We start from the raw sequence: 13,117 nt of genomic DNA on the forward strand, positions 1-13,117 counted from the left end.
AGGGGCCCTACCTGCTTCAACACTGTCTTGAGGGGCGGGAAGGAGGACAGGGCTCTGCCATGGAGGCCCAGAAATGAAAGCGTAGAGAGGTGTGGCCACTTCTCTAGTCAGGTGGACTGCACAGAGTGGAGTTGAGCTGAGCTCCAGGCTCTGCTGAGTGGGCTCCAATACTCAGCAGAGGTCTGGTGAACTTATTTGTGAGAGAAGTTGCACTTCGTAACAAACAAACAAAAAAATACAGAAGAAAACACCAGACATAAAAAGCCAGTCATCTAGAGATGGTTAGTGGCAGAGAATAGGAAGGTTCTTGGCAATTGGCTGTGGACCGTGGACCCCATGGCTCTTTCCTCTGGGTCTCAGGATTCCAGTCTCACACGGGGCGTGGTGCTGTCAGCCACACTTCCCCACCACTTCCCTCACCACACCTTCCTTAAGGCTCTCGGATTTCTGCCTTTGATGCATTGAGGCTATAGCCTGAATCACAGGCTAATCCACTGGCATAAGTTGCTGCTGTGAATCATTTCATAAAACAAAGACACCTTTTGTAAAAAAATGTTTAAGTTGAGACATAAAATCCTATTGGTGTCATTTAGTAAGGAAGGAGCAAAAATAGGAAGGGATGAAATTGGAAGTTACTTTAAATTTGTACCTTTTTAGGCAGGCGTAAATAATAGTGCTCTTAAAACCCCATAAAAAGTATTCTAATGGGAACACTTGGAAGGTATTATAACTGTTTTAAGTGGCCACATTGGGTGGAGAGCAGGGAGAAGGATGTGGAGAACATTTCTGCCCTGTGGGACAAGGCCCCGGGCTCCGCTGCACGCAGGGCAAGGCTCTGCTCCGCGGCAGAACAGGGCTCTCCTGGGTGTGAGCCGCTGGGTGTGTGGAGCTGGGAGTCCCAGCTTCGATGGTAAGAGAGCACAGAGGACACTTTACTTCCATCACACAGTCCTGCTAGCTCTACCCCAGGGCCCTCCTCTAGAGATGGGAGCAGGTTTCCAGCCCAAAGGTGAATGTTGAACCATCTTAGGATGTTCTGAGGACATCTGTCTGAGCTCTGCACCTGTAGGAGTTTAAAGCTAAGATACACTGAGCATGATGCTCTCTAGGCCCCTCCATGCTGTCTCGGAGGGTAAGAGGTCCCTCTTTTTCATGGCCGCATGGTATCCCACTGTGTAAATGCATCACAGATTTTTTATCCACTCATCTGCTGATGGGCACGTGGGCTGTTTCCAGATCTTAGCGATAAAATTAATAAAGAAAAATAAAGATAAAATAGCACAGCTTTGTGGTCAGACAGCTAGACTGGCCAGGCACCCTGATTTTCCTGGTTCTCTGCTGGTAGTTCTGCATCTCAGAAAACCTCTCAGTTCTGGGCAAAAAGGCACAGTTGGTCACCGTACTTGAACCCTAGGAAGTGACCTTGGGCCAGATGCTTAATCTCTCTGAGCCTCCGTTTGCACTTCTGTAAAATAAGGCTCACCTCCTGTGTTCCAGGGGCTTGGATTAAAGACTAGATTAGGGACAGTGCAGGCCAATGCCCAGTGTCTGGTAGGCAGTCTTTTACTGTTGTTCTTTGTTGTTATTGTCCTCCTTGTCTTTGCCTGGAAGGCCAGGCTTTTGGGATTCCTTGGGGCTGCAAAAATACTTGCAGTTCCCTCATCCCTGTCCCCTGGGCCTCTGAGGCAGGTCATGAGGCCCCAAATCCAGGAAGGTTAGTAGAACAGGCCCAAGATGGGAATGTGATAGAGGCAAAGCATCTTTAACTCTCACTTTCCAAATCTTTCTGCCCACCCAGTTCCTCCTCAGACTCCCCACCTTGAGCTCCCTGTCTTCCACTTCCCCGTCTGCCTCAGGAAAGGAGCTGCACTTTAGGTTTAAAAGAACCTCTCGAAAAAAAAAAAAAAAAAAAAAAAGAACCTCTCGAGAGTGATAGCATGTTAAATCTCTTGTCTTAAAAATAAAAGTCTAATGTCTCCTTTTAAAGGAGATTCACAGGAGGATTTGACCCTTTGACAGCAGTGTCAGTTAGGCTAGGCTCAGCTACCAATTCCGAACGCATGAAATTACAGTAGCTTAAGCAAGACGGGAGTTGATGTCTCTCTGTAAAGGTCGGGAATGGCAGTTTTGCAGACATTCATGGACAAGGCATCTTCCATCTTCCTCCCCCTCCACCTCAGTGCTAGTTTCTAACTTAAAGGTCACTTCCTGCTCCCAGGAAGCTGCTGGAGCTCCAGTCCTTACAGGTCATTAAGGGCAAAGGAAAGAAAAAAAGCTAAAAGGGCAGAAAGGATACCTGCTGAGTCAGTCCCTTTAAGCAGCCTTCTTACCAAAAGTCCCACCTCCTTGGCCGGGGCTTAATCACGTAGGCACCACTAGTTGCAAAATATATTGGGAAATATGCAAAGGAAGAAAGGGAGAATGCACCTAAAAATGCGCCTCCTCCCCCCCCCCCCACCCCCTTTGGGGAGCTGCACTGGTGAAAGGTTTGGCCATTTCCCTGGTAGTGGTTTATCAGATTCACCATAGTGGTGATTAGTGGAAATTAGACACTTCTCAGTGACCAATAAGAGAAAGAACGAAGGGAATTACACTAATATTGGAGGGACTTGAGTTCAATGGCTGGTCACTAGGTCAGATTTTCAGGGAATGTTCTATCTCGGGATTTTAAAAAACTGTTTTAAAAATCTTTATCACATATGTGGAGGTTTAAGGGATTGTTCTATTCTCTTATGATCCTATTTATAGATTTATAGTTGTTTATCAACTATGTAATGAAATTAGCTTATAAAAGCAGTCAGGCCCTGGCCAGGTGGCTCCGTTTGTTGGAATGTCATCCGACACACCAAAAGGCTGCCAGTTAGATTCCCAGTCAGGGCACATACGTGGGTTGTGGGTTCGATCGCTGTGGCATGTGAGGGAGGCAACCGATCACTGTTTCTCTTTCACTTCAATGTTTCTCTCTCTCTCTCTCTCTCTCTCTCTCTCTCTCTCTCTCTCTCTCTCTCTTTCTCTCTCCCTCTCTCTTCCTCTTCCTACCCCTCTCTCTAAAATCAATAAAAACATATCCTCCAGTAAGGATTAAAAAATAATAAATAAAATCACTCAGAAACTCTTAAAAACAAAGACTATTTCTTTCCCAACATTTATTGACCATGACTCACATAGTATGGGATGACCAATGAACCTTCAGCCTGTGAGCTAAAATTGCTAATGTAGCATTGGTAATATAGTGGGGGCTGATTTCTGAGGAAAAACTTAATCCTGTGGGACAATTTCTAGCCTATCCAAGAAGGAGTAAATCATGTCAGCTTAGTTGCTATGTGCAAGCAGGAGCTGGGATTTCTCTCTAACATTACAAATGAATGACATCAGACGGATGCAATGCACATAGTGCTGAGCCTAATGCCAAAAACATTCTCCTGACTCTTTTTCTCTGGATACATGATTCTTTTAACATTCACATTTAAATCTCAGAAGTATGGGCAATAAACTAAATCACCCTTCCAGCTACAAAGCAATGAGTAATGAAATAGCCTAGGGTTGGCTGCACAGACAAGACAGCTATGATCCATGAGGAAAGCACCCCTCAATATGTAAGTCTGGTTGACCATAAAAAGAGTAGGAAACATTAAATGCCCTAAAGAGCATTAACTATTTAGGGAAAACATTGAACACAAAGTCAATCAGGAGGTATATTCATTTTAAACTGAAAAATAAGAAGCAACAGTCCTTTTCTTAAGGGAGAAACACAAGATTTGAAATGGACAGTCAATTGCATTTGTTGACCCTTTCTGTGTGGAATCTCTTGCAGCAGCGGCCTGAGCACATTGGTCCTGATGGAGAAAGAGTTCTTGGCCCTGTTTTCTGTATTCAAAGCGTTCATGTCCAATTTATCTTAGTGAAATGCCTCATTCCATGAGGAATATAAATCAATTTTCCTTCACAGATAGATTGTACCCCTGGCATTTCATAAATTACATCATATCCAGTGTGCTTCAATAATTGTTGTACCCCGTGCTCTTAACTGCCCTCTTCCGTGATTGTCTTAGTGACAGGTCACAGAATCTAACGTGCATTAATAGCATCTGTTTTCATCCGCTCCAAAACGGCAAGTGGAGTGACTATTACTATGAACGGACACTGCAAATTCATAGGATAGCACCTGGGCCTGAGATGGAATCCTTGGGTTAATTCTTTCAAAAATCAGTAATATTAATAACAGCAGCTGTCAAGAGGAGCACCCACTTTGAGCCAGGCAACTCTAAACATAGCTTTACATTCATGGTCTCATTTAATTCTCCTGACAACCTTCTGAGAAAGTATTTACATCTCCATTTTTTAAAAAGAGGAAAGTAAGGCTCAAGGTCTTATTGATATCAAATGGCAGAGTCGTCATTGAAATCATTGAAATCCAGGTCTGCCTGAACCCAAATCCATGCTATTTTCTACATTTAGCTGCCTCATGAAGGTTCAGATTTCCTTCTCCTCTGATTAATTTAGCATACCTTCTTGAAATAAAGGAGAGGAAAGTTAGGGCTTTTTTTTTTTTTTTTAGATTACTATAATTTTGTTAATGACACTCATGCCATATTATTTTAACTAGATCTAAGTCATACCCACAGCTTTCTGTACATTTTCCTAGATTAAAACTGGGCCTGTCTTTTACCATGTGCTCTGCTGGGGATTTCCACAAATGTTTGTGGGTATAGCGAGGAAATAACCACAACTAATTCAAGGGAACAGTGTTCTGATACCCATCCCATTGTGTGTGAGGGTATGTGTGTGTTCCTTGGAAGAAATTCTAGGCATAACTTTTCTTTGAGAAACAAACAGCTATTCTTAGCCAGACAATGAAGCACTGACTAAGCATATGACACTGAACAAGTTTAAAAGAGTCTGGGAAAATAGAATAGATAATGTGATTCCAATCTTGTAAACACACATGTCTAGTTCATTGTTTAATATATGGATATAATTATCTGGAAAGAATTATACCAGCATCATAACAACAGCTACTACTGAATGGTAGCATTAGTGATTTTTCTTTTTTCTTTTAGGTGTTTTATAACTGTCCTAAAACAAATGGGTATTACTAATATAATGCCCTCCTGAAGTAATATTTTTAATGGGCATAAAAATTCCCAAAACATCGAGTGAGTTGTGGGAGGCAGAGTCATGTTTCATTAGGTGTGTTAGTATGGCATTCATCTCTTTATTTATGGATGTAATCATTAATTATACGATCTTTGCTATTTCTTTGTCGCTTTTCCATTAACTGAAAAGAGAAACTTGTCTCAAAAAAAAAATGGCAAACTCAAAGCATCTACCATAGGTTTAATCTCTGTGAACCAGCATAATTTAAATAAGCAAATATTCTCATCCATTTATATATCTTTGTACTTGTGTTCCTTTTATATGAGAATTGTTTCTAAAGATAAGAAATCACTGCATCATTCTGGGTTATCTATTTCCATGGCAACACATGGATTCAGGGAAGAGTTCTTACTGTCTTGGCTATTTGTTATGTGCAATTTTTATAGACACTTGGTCCTTCTAAGTTAGTAAGGTTAATGCTGTGCAAGACTGCCTCAGTTGTCATTTTTCATGACAATTTCTCTTAAAAGCTCACAAAACAAAAATCTTTTTAGGATTACTAATTAGTATAGAGTATAATGATGATGGTGCTTCTAATTAAGGTTCTACTTTCTCTCAAATGCATACACACACACTCTTATAAATCAGAATATGACTTTTTCTTAATCTTTCATAAAAAAGAATAGAAAAAAATGTAGTCCAATATTCTCTCATTGAAATGTTTTTGGTGAATGCTTCAAGATAGTGATAAAATTGCAAAAGTTAGGAGGCAGAATTCTGATCATTTACCATAATCTTTGTAATCTTAGGCAATTTTTCTAACCTCTTTGTGCTTTCAATTTCTCAGTAAAGTAATATCTATATGTAAAAAAATCAGCGACCTTAACGACCAGAATGACCCATAGACCAGTTGCTATGAAGTGCACTGACCACCAGGGGGCAGACACTCAATGCAGGAGCTGACCCCTGGTGGTCAGTGTGCTCCCAAAGCAGGAGCACTGGTCCTGACCAACCAGCTCAGGGGGCCCCCAGCCTGGTGGCAGCCACTCACTCCCTCAGTAGTCCTGCAGGTTCAATCTCCTGAGGACGGGCCAGGCACCAATGGACCAGTGCCACTGGCACGTTCCCAATAGCACTGCTGGCCTCCTGGAACTCAGCCTCAGCACTGTGGCCGCTTCACCTCCCTACATGCTCCACAAGAAGGAAAAAATACCACCAGCAGTGCCAAGGGCGACCAGTGGTGACTGCTCTCCCGTGCTTCCTCCAGGTCACTCGAGCCGACTCCTCCCACCCTGCTCCAGATGAAGTGTGATCGCTGCACATGGAAGGAATGTAGTAAAAACAAAAACAAACAAACAAAAAAAACAACCATAAACCAATGACCAAGAGAATGCTGCAGTCCACGTCCAGAGTCCACCTCGGGAGAATGGAGAGAAGGGAGAATTCTGTAAGTTGGCCAATGCCAAGGTATTTCTGAGTGACTGCCTGGTGTGACAGTTGTGTGACCGCAGTGGAAGGAGTCCAAGTTTCTCAGCAGAATGCCAAGGACTTCTTCCGTGTTCTGAACCTTAATAAGAAATGTGATACCTCACAGCACAAGGTGCTGGCAGTGTCCGTGTGTCCTCAGTCCCTGCCTTATTTTGCTGCTAGATTCAGCCTCAGTGTCACCGATGCATCCAGAGGATCTGAGGCTTCTGGTGCATATAAGACTTGGTGTGCACTGTCTTTGACATGAATATAGCCGCAGACGTTAGCATCCTGGAGAGTCAGGAGGAATTTGTGTGTTGGTACTGCCAGCACTGGGAGGAAGAGCCCCGGCTACCATGCTGACCTCTGCCTACCCCGGCTGGGTCTAATATGCAGAGCACATGCTGGGTCACCCCATCACCCCCCACCTCTGCATGGCCAAGTCTCCCCAGCAGATCATGGACTCTCTGGTGAAGGATTACTTTGCCAGACAGCAGAACCTGTCCCCAGACAAGATTTTCAGTGTCATTGTGGCCCCCAGGTTATGACAAGAAGCTAGAGGCCCTTCAAGAAGATGTTCCCACAGCTTTGCATAGTTCCCAGGATGCTGTGTGTTAATTTCAGGTAAAATTGTCCAGATAATGGAGCAAAATGACCTTGCCTCGAATGACACCGCCCTGGACACTCTGTTTGGAGACATGAAGGAGAAGGAGGTGAGGCTCCACGATGGTGCCAGCTCCGACGGGTACCTGTCACACATCTTCAGGCACATGGCCAAGGAGCAGTTCAATGAGAATGTTGGAGTGCTCACCTACCGCACCGTAAGGAACAAAGACTGGCAGGAGGTCACTCTTGAAAGGGATGGAGAGGTTCTGCTATGCTTTGAGGCTGCTGTGGCTTTCGGAACATCCAGAAGTGGTCCTGAAGCTGTAGAGGGGCAAGTTCTCCTGCCACTTCGTGGAGGTCCTGGCCTGGGCTGGGGATGCCTAAGCGGCAGGGGCCAGGCCCAGGTGAGGATGGGTGTGCAGAAAGGGCACTGCTTTGGCAGATGGAAGGCATCTATGCTGCCATCCCGGTATGGCCGCCGGAGACCAGTGCCCATGTGCAGGAGCTGTACCAGGAGTGGCTGGGGCGGAGGGGAGGTGATTCCCCAGGGCCCAGGTGGCCCTGCACACTGCCTAGCAGGGCCCAGGGCAGCCTGCCAGGACATCAATGGTAAAGGTCCAGCAGATGCCCAGCCTGCAGGCCACCTGAGGAGGGGCATATGATGTGTGAAGGAAAGGCTTAGCATCTCTGTCATCGCTTTGGTTTTCAGAATTCCCTGCTCCCCTTCTGTCGGCTCCCTCCCTCTGAGGGGCCTTGTCATCATCATATGGGTGTATTTGGAATATTGTATCTCAAGAGGATTGCCTTAATGTATGTATCCTTTTATGCGAGAATGAAAAAATCCCAAAAAACAAGAATGGAGACAGACTACTGTCCTTTAGGCTTAAAAGAAAAAAAAAAAAGAAGAAAATAAAAAGAAAAAAGTGTCCTGCAAAGAGTGTCCTGCAAAGAGCTGAGACTTGGTTCTGTCCACACACCTCAGAGAGATTGAATGAAGAAATGGCCGGTTTGGCCCTGACTTTACCCACTTGTGTTACTCTTTAAGGTGTCTTTGCCACAATGTGAATAAACTGCCACCTTTTGGAACAGGGGCTCATAGGAAAGTCTGCATTCCCAACTTTTCTTGAAACAGATCTTTGTTCTGCATCTGTGGCCACTGTCCTGAAACCAAGTCCTGTAGCTGGGAATCAGGGGGCGCTGGAGTGGAGACCCACCCCCGTGCTCTTTCATATTCAGAATTGAGCTGAACTCACTTTGGGGGAGGCCTGGCAAGGGTGACAGGTGGCACAGATGCAAGAATGGAGGATGGAGAGGCAGACACCCTGCTCTGTTCCTCCTGGGTGGGTCAGGTAGATGCAGGCTGGCCGGCCCGCCCCACAGTTGGATGAGATAGTGTCCTCTGTGTCTACCTCTCACCCCGTGGGCCTGGCCTCTCCCCTCAGCTCCGGGCAGCCCCCCCACCCCCCCAAGCATGCTCTGCCCTCACATGCTGCTTGCCCTAAGTGAGAAGGAAGAGAGCAGCTGGCTCACAGACAACTACACAGACAGATACGCAGCCACCACAGAGCCCAGCACCCCATGCATGTTAGGGCTGTCCTGTGACGTGAGGCCTGGTGTTGGTTTCTAGAGCACTTAGATTTTGTTACCATGTGGGTGACATTCTTGAACCCCTCAGCCTGTTAGATTTCCCTCATTCCTGTGTTATTGTAACTGTGCACCTATCTGGGTCGATAACTGGGACATTGTGTGAAATTACCTATTTTCTGCTTTCAATCTATTTACAATGGGGTTTCATTCTCTATGGTAACATAGATACATTTCTGATTATGAAATAAACAGTTAAAGTGTCAAAAAATAAATAAATAAAGCAGTTGCCAGGTCGCTCCTGACAACTGGCGGGAATATCTGTGGGACGGATGCAGGTTCCAGGCCCACAAGGGAGTCACACTGCCTGCCCGGAGGGCCGATGGGGTCCTGGCTCCTCCCCACCCCCTTTGGAGCCCTACTCATGAGTGAATTCATGCACCAGGCCTCTAGTAAGCTAAAAAAGAGCTTTAAAAAGGAAAATAAACAAGGAGGATTTCCACTCCACATAATTTCTGTTCTTGTTTTCTCCATAAGTGCAGGGTTCACAGAAGGAAAGAAAGAATATAAGAGGACTCCCTGCTGCTGTCCAAGCGCACATAAACCTCCCAGGAAGTTTCAGTTTGTCATTTACTCCAGGCTCAAGCAATGTACTCCTGGCCCCAAAATTCATGCTGTTGGGGGTTTATCTAATAGCTCATTACCTAATGGCCCATTAAATCTGTACCTACCAAGACTAACTAGCAGTCAGGGATTTTCTTTCAGATTTTCGGGAGCCCTCCGTCTTCTTCTTTTACTCTTCTTAGTACTTTTTTTTTTTTTTTTTTTTTAAGGAATTTATTAAAGGATACTAGAGGGCTCATAGACTTTCCAACAGGGCCAGTCTCGGAGAACATATTTAAACCCAGCATAAGTGTTTCTCTGGGGACTGAAAAGCCAGAGAGAAATAATAGTCACAAGTCAGATTCTGCCGGCTGAGCAGACTGGTGGGTGGCTGTCACCTGGGGAATCCAGGAAGACACAGTGGCCTTGGGACGATCACTGTAACCCACAGGTGAGCCAAGAGAAGAGAATCGAACTAAACAAACTTTATCCAGCCCCTGGACCCCGTATTAAAACCCCAGGCCCTTGGGGCAAGCCGATAGCAATCTTTTTTTCTAGAGCTTTCAGGTATTACTAAAGTGTGCCGAGTTTTCCTAGCTGGTGAGTGGCTGGGCCAGGATTCCAGCCCCGGGTCTAGGTCCCTGATGCTCCACGTGTGGTGTGTGGGTGCACAGTGTCAGCACCACCAGAGCTCATCATGCCGCATCCCGTAGCCCACACTCCCTGACGGGTGACACGAGAGTGATTCCTGTTCACCTGCTGTAGAGGTTGGAGGGTTTTTGATGGAGTTTTTACTGCTTTTCAGAAGAATGAGAAAAGTCAGGATAATATAGTGAATGTTCCAAAAAGTCCATTGCGGGCAATTTGAAGGGCATTTTATATTAACTGACCGCCTTGCTCCTTTGCTATGACCGTTGCCTTTCTTTCATGAGTGATGGACATTGTATGTGACAACCTTTTTCTCTCAAAGATTGTTATTTGGGACAAAATACAAAGTTGGACACTCTCTGTTGCTATTCATTTTTTATTTTATTTTACTAGTCTGTGAAACCCAAAAATCTGCGATCCACCACATGAAAATGCTTAGAAAGTTGCAAAAATGTTTAAAAAATAAACATGAGGTGTTGCTATTTTCTTAATTAAGCACAGATTTCTTCCTGAGAAAGAAGTTTATACTCAGGGCACACAAATGTCAGTGTTTTACTGTCTCCTGGAAGGTGCAGCTGGTTCATGGAAAGAAAGGAAAGAAAGAGAAGGGCCTTCTGGGGTGACTTGCAGTGTGTGCCCTTAGCATACCACTAGAAGCTGTTGGGGACCCTCTTCAAGTCCATGCCTCAGGCACCCTGAGTTTGCATGTCCTAAGTAAACCCTGAAGATGAAATTTACCTACGTGCCAAACTTTCATTTTCATTTCACTGGGCACCTGCTTTATCCCACAGAGTGAAGAGGAAAAACTGGTTGTTTGCTTGGTTGCTATCAGTGACTTTATTGTAGGAGCAGAAAACGCCTATATTAAAAGTGTACATAAATATTACCCTTTACTGTACAAATATTTAGACAGGAAATACATTCTTTTCTTCATTGTTGATTTTTTTTAAGCATTCGTTTAAAGGGACCACTTCAGTGCACAATAACTTTTCTCCACTTATTTGTCTATTTCGCCTTCATCACACACAGGCCCCATATGGGCTGGTATGCCCCAAACAGTTTTGGCAGTTTACCTGGACTTGTTCAAATTGCTCTATAAAAAAAGACAGTTAATAAATAAATTACTCTCACCCAGTAGTTCTCAACTTTTCTAATGCCGTGACCTTTAATATAGATCCTAATGTTGTGGTGACCCCCAACCATAAAATTATTTTTGCTGCTACTTCATAACTATAATTTTGCTACTGTTATGAATTGTAATGTAAATATCTGTGTTTTGTGATGGCTCTACAGCAGCGGTTCTTAACCCATGGGTCGCAGGTTGAGAACTGCTAGCAGAGTCAGCTAAGATCATCGGAAAACACAGGTATTTACATTACGATTCATAACAGTAGCAAAATTACAGTTATGAAGTAGCAATGAACATAATTTTATGGTTGGGGGTCACCACAACATGAGGAACTGTATGAAAGGATCACGACATTAGAAAGGATGAGAACCACTTACCTAGCAGATCAGACACTCCCCATGGTTAACATGTTGGGAACTAAAAGGGTGTCACCTAACCTCTTGTTGCTCAGAAGAGACTTCCCCCAAAATGACAAGAATCAGTTTTGACCCTTCTATAAACATACGTTACAACTGTGGGTACAAACTGAGTAAGGTTTCTATTTCTATGTGATAAGTATTCCCTAATCATACATAGAGCATTAAAATATAAGGAAATTTAGAAACCATCCAGCCAACCTCCTTTAAGAATCCAGAAAGCTGAGTGAGACAGCTGAGATCATGCAGCCTTAGAGCCAGGCAGACAGATCTGCCCTGAGCCTGGCTCTGCTGCCAGCCAGCTGCAAAGATTTAGGATGTCATTCATCGCTCCTTATCTGTGAATTGAGGATGATAATATTCCAAGATCATCTACGTCACAGAGACCTGGGCAGGGACCTGGCTTTCTCAAAGTGACCCAATTAGTTTAACCTTCAGAACCCAAGTTAGAAAGTTGTTTGGGTGCTGTTTTCCCTGCATAACCAAAACATAGCCAGTGAACACAGAACTTACTCCTGAAGGGAGCTGTCACGTGATTACACAGCTTTATAGCACTTGACGGAGGGAAAAAAAAGTTTGCAAACACAGAACTTAACCACAGCCAAACCTTAGACCAGCTAAGCCTGGGATGTTGTGGACCAGGCTGGACAGAATCAGCTTCAGAACAAGGCAATGCCAGGTGCTCTGGGCTGGTAATCTAAGGAGGCTTGTCCTACCATCCCAGCTCTCTGCCTTCACAGCTAGTCATTCATTCAACTAAATTTTTATGGGTCACTGTCCTAGGCAGTGGGTATGTCACTGAAGAAAACAATCGTGTTCCCTGTCCTCAGAGTTAGATACAAAAATCCAACAAACAAATAAACAAGCAGAACTGCCTGAGTAGGATGCACTATGAGAATGCAGTGACGGAAGATAAAGGTGGACAGTGGGAATCTACCAGGTGGCAGGAACAGGGAAGGCCTCTCTAGAGAAAGACTTAAGTTGGGCCTGAAAGAGACACAGCATGAGCCCTGGAGAGCCGGGGGGGGGGGGGGGTGCATTGCAGGCAGAGAGATGACCCCCCCAAGCATTCTTTATTTATTGATCAACTAAGTTACTTCCAAGTTGAGGACCAAAATGAAAAAAGGAAGAAATCCATCTTTTAATCACACACAAAATTAGTGCTGTATTGACTTATTTTAAAAGTCTGTTTTTTGTGTTTTAGCCTATAACTGATTTTTTAAAAAATACATATTTTTATTGTTTTGTGTTTTCTTTTTTGTGTGGTTTTGTTTTTTAAAAAATATATATTTTATTGATTTTTTTACAGATAGAGAGTTAGAAACACCGATGAGAGAGAATCATTGATCAGCTATCTCCTGCACACCCCTTACTGGGGATGTGCCCGCAACCAAAGTACATGTCCTTGACCGGAATCGAACCCGGGACCCCTCAGTCTGAAGGCTGATGCTCTCTCTACTGAGCCAAACCGGTTTCGGCTGTTTGTTTGTTTTTTGAGAGAGAGGAAGGTAGAGGGAGAGAGAAATAGAAACATCAATGAGGAGAGAGAATCATTGATTGGCTGCCT

At 44.3% G+C, this 13,117-nt stretch overlaps 1 pseudogene across 1 annotated transcript; it reads left to right on the top strand.

Moving 5' to 3' along the window:
* The first annotated feature begins 6,198 nt into the window (after positions 1-6,198).
* On the top strand, positions 6,199-8,412 carry LOC311621027 (nuclear prelamin A recognition factor-like; annotated as a pseudogene). Its single transcript has 3 exons — positions 6,199-6,364; positions 6,485-7,706; positions 8,303-8,412. The product of its transcript is annotated as a nuclear prelamin A recognition factor-like (transcript).
* Positions 8,413-13,117: the final 4,705 nt, after the last annotated feature.

The sequence above is a fragment of the Pipistrellus hanaki genome (assembly GCF_964339955.1).
Source record: "Pipistrellus hanaki genome assembly, chromosome: 4".
NCBI classification, from domain to species: Eukaryota; Metazoa; Chordata; class Mammalia; order Chiroptera; family Vespertilionidae; genus Pipistrellus; species Pipistrellus hanaki.